Below are 13,130 nucleotides of genomic sequence, written 5' to 3'. Positions count from 1 at the left end.
TTCACCCCAAGTTAATATTGAGTTTCCTGACACGTATAGTGAATTTGGTGAGAATCGGTTTTGGGGGAAATTTTCGGCCTAAAATTCGTTGACCCGCCGGGTTAGCATTTTGAGTATTTTTTTGACCAAAAAATTTACGTTGTCTGATCTTTTTCAATTTTCACTATGTGAAAAGGGGGATTAAAACTAGCATTTTGGTATAATTATTATGTACCTATCATGCTCTAGAGCTGAGATTTTAGCTGAAATGCTTTTTCATGTCTAATACAGTATAGGCAATGAGTTTGAAATGCTATATCGCAGAATCTATGCATAATAGGCTAAAAATAATCTTCACCCCAAGTTAATATTGAGTTTCCTGACACGTATAGTGAATTTGGTGAGAATCGGTTTTGGGGGAAATTTTCGGCCTAAAATTCGTTGACCCGCCGGGTTAGCATTTTGAGTATTTTTTTGACCAAAAAATTTACGTTGTCTGATCTTTTTCAATTTTCACTATGTGAAAAGGGGGATTAAAACTAGCATTTTGGTATAATTATTATGTACCTATCATGCTCTAGAGCTGAGATTTTAGCTGAAATGCTTTTTCATGTCTAATACAGTATAGGCAATGAGTTTGAAATGCTATATCGCAGAATCTATGCATAATAGGCTAAAAATAATCTTCACCCCAAGTTAATATTGAGTTTCCTGACACGTATAGTGAATTTGGTGAGAATCGGTTTTGGGGGAAATTTTCGGCCTAAAATTCGTTGACCCGCCGGGTTAGCATTTTGAGTATTTTTTTGACCAAAAAATTTACGTTGTCTGATCTTTTTCAATTTTCACTATGTGAAAAGGGGGATTAAAACTAGCATTTTGGTATAATTATTATGTACCTATCATGCTCTAGAGCTGAGATTTTAGCTGAAATGCTTTTTCATGTCTAATACAGTATAGGCAATGAGTTTGAAATGCTATATCGCAGAATCTATGCATAATAGGCTAAAAATAATCTTCACCCCAAGTTAATATTGAGTTTCCTGACACGTATAGTGAATTTGGTGAGAATCGGTTTTGGGGGAAATTTTCGGCCTAAAATTCGTTGACCCGCCGGGTTAGCATTTTGAGTATTTTTTTGACCAAAAAATTTACGTTGTCTGATCTTTTTCAATTTTCACTATGTGAAAAGGGGGATTAAAACTAGCATTTTGGTATAATTATTATGTACCTATCATGCTCTAGAGCTGAGATTTTAGCTGAAATGCTTTTTCATGTCTAATACAGTATAGGCAATGAGTTTGAAATGCTATATCGCAGAATCTATGCATAATAGGCTAAAAATAATCTTCACCCCAAGTTAATATTGAGTTTCCTGACACGTATAGTGAATTTGGTGAGAATCGGTTTTGGGGGAAATTTTCGGCCTAAAATTCGTTGACCCGCCGGGTTAGCATTTTGAGTATTTTTTTGACCAAAAAATTTACGTTGTCTGATCTTTTTCAATTTTCACTATGTGAAAAGGGGGATTAAAACTAGCATTTTGGTATAATTATTATGTACCTATCATGCTCTAGAGCTGAGATTTTAGCTGAAATGCTTTTTCATGTCTAATACAGTATAGGCAATGAGTTTGAAATGCTATATCGCAGAATCTATGCATAATAGGCTAAAAATAATCTTCACCCCAAGTTAATATTGAGTTTCCTGACACGTATAGTGAATTTGGTGAGAATCGGTTTTGGGGGAAATTTTCGGCCTAAAATTCGTTGACCCGCCGGGTTAGCATTTTGAGTATTTTTTTGACCAAAAAATTTACGTTGTCTGATCTTTTTCAATTTTCACTATGTGAAAAGGGGGATTAAAACTAGCATTTTGGTATAATTATTATGTACCTATCATGCTCTAGAGCTGAGATTTTAGCTGAAATGCTTTTTCATGTCTAATACAGTATAGGCAATGAGTTTGAAATGCTATATCGCAGAATCTATGCATAATAGGCTAAAAATAATCTTCACCCCAAGTTAATATTGAGTTTCCTGACACGTATAGTGAATTTGGTGAGAATCGGTTTTGGGGGAAATTTTCGGCCTAAAATTCGTTGACCCGCCGGGTTAGCATTTTGAGTATTTTTTTGACCAAAAAATTTACGTTGTCTGATCTTTTTCAATTTTCACTATGTGAAAAGGGGGATTAAAACTAGCATTTTGGTATAATTATTATGTACCTATCATGCTCTAGAGCTGAGATTTTAGCTGAAATGCTTTTTCATGTCTAATACAGTATAGGCAATGAGTTTGAAATGCTATATCGCAGAATCTATGCATAATAGGCTAAAAATAATCTTCACCCCAAGTTAATATTGAGTTTCCTGACACGTATAGTGAATTTGGTGAGAATCGGTTTTGGGGGAAATTTTCGGCCTAAAATTCGTTGACCCGCCGGGTTAGCATTTTGAGTATTTTTTTGACCAAAAAATTTACGTTGTCTGATCTTTTTCAATTTTCACTATGTGAAAAGGGGGATTAAAACTAGCATTTTGGTATAATTATTATGTACCTATCATGCTCTAGAGCTGAGATTTTAGCTGAAATGCTTTTTCATGTCTAATACAGTATAGGCAATGAGTTTGAAATGCTATATCGCAGAATCTATGCATAATAGGCTAAAAATAATCTTCACCCCAAGTTAATATTGAGTTTCCTGACACGTATAGTGAATTTGGTGAGAATCGGTTTTGGGGGAAATTTTCGGCCTAAAATTCGTTGACCCGCCGGGTTAGCATTTTGAGTATTTTTTTGACCAAAAAATTTACGTTGTCTGATCTTTTTCAATTTTCACTATGTGAAAAGGGGGATTAAAACTAGCATTTTGGTATAATTATTATGTACCTATCATGCTCTAGAGCTGAGATTTTAGCTGAAATGCTTTTTCATGTCTAATACAGTATAGGCAATGAGTTTGAAATGCTATATCGCAGAATCTATGCATAATAGGCTAAAAATAATCTTCACCCCAAGTTAATATTGAGTTTCCTGACACGTATAGTGAATTTGGTGAGAATCGGTTTTGGGGGAAATTTTCGGCCTAAAATTCGTTGACCCGCCGGGTTAGCATTTTGAGTATTTTTTTGACCAAAAAATTTACGTTGTCTGATCTTTTTCAATTTTCACTATGTGAAAAGGGGGATTAAAACTAGCATTTTGGTATAATTATTATGTACCTATCATGCTCTAGAGCTGAGATTTTAGCTGAAATGCTTTTTCATGTCTAATACAGTATAGGCAATGAGTTTGAAATGCTATATCGCAGAATCTATGCATAATAGGCTAAAAATAATCTTCACCCCAAGTTAATATTGAGTTTCCTGACACGTATAGTGAATTTGGTGAGAATCGGTTTTGGGGGAAATTTTCGGCCTAAAATTCGTTGACCCGCCGGGTTAGCATTTTGAGTATTTTTTTGACCAAAAAATTTACGTTGTCTGATCTTTTTCAATTTTCACTATGTGAAAAGGGGGATTAAAACTAGCATTTTGGTATAATTATTATGTACCTATCATGCTCTAGAGCTGAGATTTTAGCTGAAATGCTTTTTCATGTCTAATACAGTATAGGCAATGAGTTTGAAATGCTATATCGCAGAATCTATGCATAATAGGCTAAAAATAATCTTCACCCCAAGTTAATATTGAGTTTCCTGACACGTATAGTGAATTTGGTGAGAATCGGTTTTGGGGGAAATTTTCGGCCTAAAATTCGTTGACCCGCCGGGTTAGCATTTTGAGTATTTTTTTGACCAAAAAATTTACGTTGTCTGATCTTTTTCAATTTTCACTATGTGAAAAGGGGGATTAAAACTAGCATTTTGGTATAATTATTATGTACCTATCATGCTCTAGAGCTGAGATTTTAGCTGAAATGCTTTTTCATGTCTAATACAGTATAGGCAATGAGTTTGAAATGCTATATCGCAGAATCTATGCATAATAGGCTAAAAATAATCTTCACCCCAAGTTAATATTGAGTTTCCTGACACGTATAGTGAATTTGGTGAGAATCGGTTTTGGGGGAAATTTTCGGCCTAAAATTCGTTGACCCGCCGGGTTAGCATTTTGAGTATTTTTTTGACCAAAAAATTTACGTTGTCTGATCTTTTTCAATTTTCACTATGTGAAAAGGGGGATTAAAACTAGCATTTTGGTATAATTATTATGTACCTATCATGCTCTAGAGCTGAGATTTTAGCTGAAATGCTTTTTCATGTCTAATACAGTATAGGCAATGAGTTTGAAATGCTATATCGCAGAATCTATGCATAATAGGCTAAAAATAATCTTCACCCCAAGTTAATATTGAGTTTCCTGACACGTATAGTGAATTTGGTGAGAATCGGTTTTGGGGGAAATTTTCGGCCTAAAATTCGTTGACCCGCCGGGTTAGCATTTTGAGTATTTTTTTGACCAAAAAATTTACGTTGTCTGATCTTTTTCAATTTTCACTATGTGAAAAGGGGGATTAAAACTAGCATTTTGGTATAATTATTATGTACCTATCATGCTCTAGAGCTGAGATTTTAGCTGAAATGCTTTTTCATGTCTAATACAGTATAGGCAATGAGTTTGAAATGCTATATCGCAGAATCTATGCATAATAGGCTAAAAATAATCTTCACCCCAAGTTAATATTGAGTTTCCTGACACGTATAGTGAATTTGGTGAGAATCGGTTTTGGGGGAAATTTTCGGCCTAAAATTCGTTGACCCGCCGGGTTAGCATTTTGAGTATTTTTTTGACCAAAAAATTTACGTTGTCTGATCTTTTTCAATTTTCACTATGTGAAAAGGGGGATTAAAACTAGCATTTTGGTATAATTATTATGTACCTATCATGCTCTAGAGCTGAGATTTTAGCTGAAATGCTTTTTCATGTCTAATACAGTATAGGCAATGAGTTTGAAATGCTATATCGCAGAATCTATGCATAATAGGCTAAAAATAATCTTCACCCCAAGTTAATATTGAGTTTCCTGACACGTATAGTGAATTTGGTGAGAATCGGTTTTGGGGGAAATTTTCGGCCTAAAATTCGTTGACCCGCCGGGTTAGCATTTTGAGTATTTTTTTGACCAAAAAATTTACGTTGTCTGATCTTTTTCAATTTTCACTATGTGAAAAGGGGGATTAAAACTAGCATTTTGGTATAATTATTATGTACCTATCATGCTCTAGAGCTGAGATTTTAGCTGAAATGCTTTTTCATGTCTAATACAGTATAGGCAATGAGTTTGAAATGCTATATCGCAGAATCTATGCATAATAGGCTAAAAATAATCTTCACCCCAAGTTAATATTGAGTTTCCTGACACGTATAGTGAATTTGGTGAGAATCGGTTTTGGGGGAAATTTTCGGCCTAAAATTCGTTGACCCGCCGGGTTAGCATTTTGAGTATTTTTTTGACCAAAAAATTTACGTTGTCTGATCTTTTTCAATTTTCACTATGTGAAAAGGGGGATTAAAACTAGCATTTTGGTATAATTATTATGTACCTATCATGCTCTAGAGCTGAGATTTTAGCTGAAATGCTTTTTCATGTCTAATACAGTATAGGCAATGAGTTTGAAATGCTATATCGCAGAATCTATGCATAATAGGCTAAAAATAATCTTCACCCCAAGTTAATATTGAGTTTCCTGACACGTATAGTGAATTTGGTGAGAATCGGTTTTGGGGGAAATTTTCGGCCTAAAATTCGTTGACCCGCCGGGTTAGCATTTTGAGTATTTTTTTGACCAAAAAATTTACGTTGTCTGATCTTTTTCAATTTTCACTATGTGAAAAGGGGGATTAAAACTAGCATTTTGGTATAATTATTATGTACCTATCATGCTCTAGAGCTGAGATTTTAGCTGAAATGCTTTTTCATGTCTAATACAGTATAGGCAATGAGTTTGAAATGCTATATCGCAGAATCTATGCATAATAGGCTAAAAATAATCTTCACCCCAAGTTAATATTGAGTTTCCTGACACGTATAGTGAATTTGGTGAGAATCGGTTTTGGGGGAAATTTTCGGCCTAAAATTCGTTGACCCGCCGGGTTAGCATTTTGAGTATTTTTTTGACCAAAAAATTTACGTTGTCTGATCTTTTTCAATTTTCACTATGTGAAAAGGGGGATTAAAACTAGCATTTTGGTATAATTATTATGTACCTATCATGCTCTAGAGCTGAGATTTTAGCTGAAATGCTTTTTCATGTCTAATACAGTATAGGCAATGAGTTTGAAATGCTATATCGCAGAATCTATGCATAATAGGCTAAAAATAATCTTCACCCCAAGTTAATATTGAGTTTCCTGACACGTATAGTGAATTTGGTGAGAATCGGTTTTGGGGGAAATTTTCGGCCTAAAATTCGTTGACCCGCCGGGTTAGCATTTTGAGTATTTTTTTGACCAAAAAATTTACGTTGTCTGATCTTTTTCAATTTTCACTATGTGAAAAGGGGGATTAAAACTAGCATTTTGGTATAATTATTATGTACCTATCATGCTCTAGAGCTGAGATTTTAGCTGAAATGCTTTTTCATGTCTAATACAGTATAGGCAATGAGTTTGAAATGCTATATCGCAGAATCTATGCATAATAGGCTAAAAATAATCTTCACCCCAAGTTAATATTGAGTTTCCTGACACGTATAGTGAATTTGGTGAGAATCGGTTTTGGGGGAAATTTTCGGCCTAAAATTCGTTGACCCGCCGGGTTAGCATTTTGAGTATTTTTTTGACCAAAAAATTTACGTTGTCTGATCTTTTTCAATTTTCACTATGTGAAAAGGGGGATTAAAACTAGCATTTTGGTATAATTATTATGTACCTATCATGCTCTAGAGCTGAGATTTTAGCTGAAATGCTTTTTCATGTCTAATACAGTATAGGCAATGAGTTTGAAATGCTATATCGCAGAATCTATGCATAATAGGCTAAAAATAATCTTCACCCCAAGTTAATATTGAGTTTCCTGACACGTATAGTGAATTTGGTGAGAATCGGTTTTGGGGGAAATTTTCGGCCTAAAATTCGTTGACCCGCCGGGTTAGCATTTTGAGTATTTTTTTGACCAAAAAATTTACGTTGTCTGATCTTTTTCAATTTTCACTATGTGAAAAGGGGGATTAAAACTAGCATTTTGGTATAATTATTATGTACCTATCATGCTCTAGAGCTGAGATTTTAGCTGAAATGCTTTTTCATGTCTAATACAGTATAGGCAATGAGTTTGAAATGCTATATCGCAGAATCTATGCATAATAGGCTAAAAATAATCTTCACCCCAAGTTAATATTGAGTTTCCTGACACGTATAGTGAATTTGGTGAGAATCGGTTTTGGGGGAAATTTTCGGCCTAAAATTCGTTGACCCGCCGGGTTAGCATTTTGAGTATTTTTTTGACCAAAAAATTTACGTTGTCTGATCTTTTTCAATTTTCACTATGTGAAAAGGGGGATTAAAACTAGCATTTTGGTATAATTATTATGTACCTATCATGCTCTAGAGCTGAGATTTTAGCTGAAATGCTTTTTCATGTCTAATACAGTATAGGCAATGAGTTTGAAATGCTATATCGCAGAATCTATGCATAATAGGCTAAAAATAATCTTCACCCCAAGTTAATATTGAGTTTCCTGACACGTATAGTGAATTTGGTGAGAATCGGTTTTGGGGGAAATTTTCGGCCTAAAATTCGTTGACCCGCCGGGTTAGCATTTTGAGTATTTTTTTGACCAAAAAATTTACGTTGTCTGATCTTTTTCAATTTTCACTATGTGAAAAGGGGGATTAAAACTAGCATTTTGGTATAATTATTATGTACCTATCATGCTCTAGAGCTGAGATTTTAGCTGAAATGCTTTTTCATGTCTAATACAGTATAGGCAATGAGTTTGAAATGCTATATCGCAGAATCTATGCATAATAGGCTAAAAATAATCTTCACCCCAAGTTAATATTGAGTTTCCTGACACGTATAGTGAATTTGGTGAGAATCGGTTTTGGGGGAAATTTTCGGCCTAAAATTCGTTGACCCGCCGGGTTAGCATTTTGAGTATTTTTTTGACGAAAAATTTACGTTGTCTGATCTTTTTAAATTTTCACTATGTGAAAAGGGGGATTAAAACTAGCATTTTGGTATAATTATTATGTACCTATCATGCTCTAGAGCTGAGATTTTAGCTGAAATGCTTTTTCATGTCTAATACAGTATAGGCAATGAGTTTGAAATGCTATATCGCAGAATCTATGCATAATAGGCTAAAAATAATCTTCACCCCAAGTTAATATTGAGTTTCCTGACACGTATAGTGAATTTGGTGAGAATCGGTTTTGGGGGAAATTTTCGGCCTAAAATTCGTTGACCCGCCGGGTTAGCATTTTGAGTATTTTTTTGACCAAAAAATTTACGTTGTCTGATCTTTTTCAATTTTCACTATGTGAAAAGGGGGATTAAAACTAGCATTTTGGTATAATTATTATGTACCTATCATGCTCTAGAGCTGAGATTTTAGCTGAAATGCTTTTTCATGTCTAATACAGTATAGGCAATGAGTTTGAAATGCTATATCGCAGAATCTATGCATAATAGGCTAAAAATAATCTTCACCCCAAGTTAATATTGAGTTTCCTGACACGTATAGTGAATTTGGTGAGAATCGGTTTTGGGGGAAATTTTCGGCCTAAAATTCGTTGACCCGCCGGGTTAGCATTTTGAGTATTTTTTTGACCAAAAAATTTACGTTGTCTGATCTTTTTCAATTTTCACTATGTGAAAAGGGGGATTAAAACTAGCATTTTGGTATAATTATTATGTACCTATCATGCTCTAGAGCTGAGATTTTAGCTGAAATGCTTTTTCATGTCTAATACAGTATAGGCAATGAGTTTGAAATGCTATATCGCAGAATCTATGCATAATAGGCTAAAAATAATCTTCACCCCAAGTTAATATTGAGTTTCCTGACACGTATAGTGAATTTGGTGAGAATCGGTTTTGGGGGAAATTTTCGGCCTAAAATTCGTTGACCCGCCGGGTTAGCATTTTGAGTATTTTTTTGACCAAAAAATTTACGTTGTCTGATCTTTTTCAATTTTCACTATGTGAAAAGGGGGATTAAAACTAGCATTTTGGTATAATTATTATGTACCTATCATGCTCTAGAGCTGAGATTTTAGCTGAAATGCTTTTTCATGTCTAATACAGTATAGGCAATGAGTTTGAAATGCTATATCGCAGAATCTATGCATAATAGGCTAAAAATAATCTTCACCCCAAGTTAATATTGAGTTTCCTGACACGTATAGTGAATTTGGTGAGAATCGGTTTTGGGGGAAATTTTCGGCCTAAAATTCGTTGACCCGCCGGGTTAGCATTTTGAGTATTTTTTTGACCAAAAAATTTACGTTGTCTGATCTTTTTCAATTTTCACTATGTGAAAAGGGGGATTAAAACTAGCATTTTGGTATAATTATTATGTACCTATCATGCTCTAGAGCTGAGATTTTAGCTGAAATGCTTTTTCATGTCTAATACAGTATAGGCAATGAGTTTGAAATGCTATATCGCAGAATCTATGCATAATAGGCTAAAAATAATCTTCACCCCAAGTTAATATTGAGTTTCCTGACACGTATAGTGAATTTGGTGAGAATCGGTTTTGGGGGAAATTTTCGGCCTAAAATTCGTTGACCCGCCGGGTTAGCATTTTGAGTATTTTTTTGACCAAAAAATTTACGTTGTCTGATCTTTTTCAATTTTCACTATGTGAAAAGGGGGATTAAAACTAGCATTTTGGTATAATTATTATGTACCTATCATGCTCTAGAGCTGAGATTTTAGCTGAAATGCTTTTTCATGTCTAATACAGTATAGGCAATGAGTTTGAAATGCTATATCGCAGAATCTATGCATAATAGGCTAAAAATAATCTTCACCCCAAGTTAATATTGAGTTTCCTGACACGTATAGTGAATTTGGTGAGAATCGGTTTTGGGGGAAATTTTCGGCCTAAAATTCGTTGACCCGCCGGGTTAGCATTTTGAGTATTTTTTTGACCAAAAAATTTACGTTGTCTGATCTTTTTCAATTTTCACTATGTGAAAAGGGGGATTAAAACTAGCATTTTGGTATAATTATTATGTACCTATCATGCTCTAGAGCTGAGATTTTAGCTGAAATGCTTTTTCATGTCTAATACAGTATAGGCAATGAGTTTGAAATGCTATATCGCAGAATCTATGCATAATAGGCTAAAAATAATCTTCACCCCAAGTTAATATTGAGTTTCCTGACACGTATAGTGAATTTGGTGAGAATCGGTTTTGGGGGAAATTTTCGGCCTAAAATTCGTTGACCCGCCGGGTTAGCATTTTGAGTATTTTTTTGACCAAAAAATTTACGTTGTCTGATCTTTTTCAATTTTCACTATGTGAAAAGGGGGATTAAAACTAGCATTTTGGTATAATTATTATGTACCTATCATGCTCTAGAGCTGAGATTTTAGCTGAAATGCTTTTTCATGTCTAATACAGTATAGGCAATGAGTTTGAAATGCTATATCGCAGAATCTATGCATAATAGGCTAAAAATAATCTTCACCCCAAGTTAATATTGAGTTTCCTGACACGTATAGTGAATTTGGTGAGAATCGGTTTTGGGGGAAATTTTCGGCCTAAAATTCGTTGACCCGCCGGGTTAGCATTTTGAGTATTTTTTTGACCAAAAAATTTACGTTGTCTGATCTTTTTCAATTTTCACTATGTGAAAAGGGGGATTAAAACTAGCATTTTGGTATAATTATTATGTACCTATCATGCTCTAGAGCTGAGATTTTAGCTGAAATGCTTTTTCATGTCTAATACAGTATAGGCAATGAGTTTGAAATGCTATATCGCAGAATCTATGCATAATAGGCTAAAAATAATCTTCACCCCAAGTTAATATTGAGTTTCCTGACACGTATAGTGAATTTGGTGAGAATCGGTTTTGGGGGAAATTTTCGGCCTAAAATTCGTTGACCCGCCGGGTTAGCATTTTGAGTATTTTTTTGACCAAAAAATTTACGTTGTCTGATCTTTTTCAATTTTCACTATGTGAAAAGGGGGATTAAAACTAGCATTTTGGTATAATTATTATGTACCTATCATGCTCTAGAGCTGAGATTTTAGCTGAAATGCTTTTTCATGTCTAATACAGTATAGGCAATGAGTTTGAAATGCTATATCGCAGAATCTATGCATAATAGGCTAAAAATAATCTTCACCCCAAGTTAATATTGAGTTTCCTGACACGTATAGTGAATTTGGTGAGAATCGGTTTTGGGGGAAATTTTCGGCCTAAAATTCGTTGACCCGCCGGGTTAGCATTTTGAGTATTTTTTTGACCAAAAAATTTACGTTGTCTGATCTTTTTCAATTTTCACTATGTGAAAAGGGGGATTAAAACTAGCATTTTGGTATAATTATTATGTACCTATCATGCTCTAGAGCTGAGATTTTAGCTGAAATGCTTTTTCATGTCTAATACAGTATAGGCAATGAGTTTGAAATGCTATATCGCAGAATCTATGCATAATAGGCTAAAAATAATCTTCACCCCAAGTTAATATTGAGTTTCCTGACACGTATAGTGAATTTGGTGAGAATCGGTTTTGGGGGAAATTTTCGGCCTAAAATTCGTTGACCCGCCGGGTTAGCATTTTGAGTATTTTTTTGACCAAAAAATTTACGTTGTCTGATCTTTTTCAATTTTCACTATGTGAAAAGGGGGATTAAAACTAGCATTTTGGTATAATTATTATGTACCTATCATGCTCTAGAGCTGAGATTTTAGCTGAAATGCTTTTTCATGTCTAATACAGTATAGGCAATGAGTTTGAAATGCTATATCGCAGAATCTATGCATAATAGGCTAAAAATAATCTTCACCCCAAGTTAATATTGAGTTTCCTGACACGTATAGTGAATTTGGTGAGAATCGGTTTTGGGGGAAATTTTCGGCCTAAAATTCGTTGACCCGCCGGGTTAGCATTTTGAGTATTTTTTTGACCAAAAAATTTACGTTGTCTGATCTTTTTCAATTTTCACTATGTGAAAAGGGGGATTAAAACTAGCATTTTGGTATAATTATTATGTACCTATCATGCTCTAGAGCTGAGATTTTAGCTGAAATGCTTTTTCATGTCTAATACAGTATAGGCAATGAGTTTGAAATGCTATATCGCAGAATCTATGCATAATAGGCTAAAAATAATCTTCACCCCAAGTTAATATTGAGTTTCCTGACACGTATAGTGAATTTGGTGAGAATCGGTTTTGGGGGAAATTTTCGGCCTAAAATTCGTTGACCCGCCGGGTTAGCATTTTGAGTATTTTTTTGACCAAAAAATTTACGTTGTCTGATCTTTTTCAATTTTCACTATGTGAAAAGGGGGATTAAAACTAGCATTTTGGTATAATTATTATGTACCTATCATGCTCTAGAGCTGAGATTTTAGCTGAAATGCTTTTTCATGTCTAATACAGTATAGGCAATGAGTTTGAAATGCTATATCGCAGAATCTATGCATAATAGGCTAAAAATAATCTTCACCCCAAGTTAATATTGAGTTTCCTGACACGTATAGTGAATTTGGTGAGAATCGGTTTTGGGGGAAATTTTCGGCCTAAAATTCGTTGACCCGCCGGGTTAGCATTTTGAGTATTTTTTTGACCAAAAAATTTACGTTGTCTGATCTTTTTCAATTTTCACTATGTGAAAAGGGGGATTAAAACTAGCATTTTGGTATAATTATTATGTACCTATCATGCTCTAGAGCTGAGATTTTAGCTGAAATGCTTTTTCATGTCTAATACAGTATAGGCAATGAGTTTGAAATGCTATATCGCAGAATCTATGCATAATAGGCTAAAAATAATCTTCACCCCAAGTTAATATTGAGTTTCCTGACACGTATAGTGAATTTGGTGAGAATCGGTTTTGGGGGAAATTTTCGGCCTAAAATTCGTTGACCCGCCGGGTTAGCATTTTGAGTATTTTTTTGACCAAAAAATTTACGTTGTCTGATCTTTTTCAATTTTCACTATGTGAAAAGGGGGATTA

This window comes from Tachysurus vachellii, chromosome 4 (genome assembly GCF_030014155.1).
Source record: "Tachysurus vachellii isolate PV-2020 chromosome 4, HZAU_Pvac_v1, whole genome shotgun sequence".
In the NCBI taxonomy this organism is placed as follows: Eukaryota; Metazoa; Chordata; class Actinopteri; order Siluriformes; family Bagridae; genus Tachysurus; species Tachysurus vachellii.
Note: the sequence above shows the minus strand (reverse complement) of the source record.